Genomic DNA, 892 nt, shown 5'->3' on the forward strand with positions numbered 1-892 from the left:
GTTGCTTCTGAGCTTGATGGTAATTTCATACAACTTTTGGAATTTATGATTTTTTATATTGGTGTTTTCTTGTTTACTCTGATTGCATGGGTACCACCATTGTCTATAAAAATGAGAAGTTGTGGTGTGATATTATTCTTTTTTAAAAATAAACTTAATTTCTAGAGTAGTTTTAGCTTTACAGAAAAATAGTGCAGAGAACACAGAGCACTCGCCTATCTTCTCTCTCCCTTCTGCACACCCTCTCCTATTATTAATACTTTGCATGTCTGATTACAATATTGATTAAAATATTGGTACATAGTATTAACTGAAGTCTATACATTAAGGTTCACTCTCTGGGTTGTACAGGCCTTTGGCCTTTGACAAATGCTCAATGTCATCTGTCCATTCTTACAGTATTATTCAGAATAGTTTCACTTACCCCACCTCTTACTCCTCCAATTCATTCTTCCCTCACCTCCTGCCTCCTCACCCCCTGGCAACCACTGAGCTTTTCCTGGTCTCTTTGGTTAGGTATGATCTCTGTGTTGGGCTGCTAATTGTAAGGTGAACCACCAGGCAATCATTGGGAGAAAGGTAGGACTTGTTACTGTAGAGAGTTACAGTCTTGGAACCTCACAGGGGCAGTTTGACCTCATTCTGCAGGGCTGCTACGAGTCAGCATTGACTCGGTGGCAGCCATAATTAGGAAATTATGTAATTTCCTAACTGCCTTATTTAAGTCCTATAATGTCAGTGTAGCTGGCATCAGATAGTATGTAACTTTTCCAGATTGATCTATTTCACTAATTGTTGTTGCTGTTAGGTCCTGCCAAGTCCCTCTGACTCATGGGGCTCCTGAGCACAGCAGAAGCAAGCACTACCCACTCCTGCGCCATCCTCACAATTG

This window comes from Echinops telfairi, unplaced genomic scaffold, assembly GCF_000313985.2.
Source record: "Echinops telfairi isolate 266 unplaced genomic scaffold, ASM31398v2 ScPeMD7_27;HRSCAF=92, whole genome shotgun sequence".
In the NCBI taxonomy this organism is placed as follows: Eukaryota; Metazoa; Chordata; class Mammalia; order Afrosoricida; family Tenrecidae; genus Echinops; species Echinops telfairi.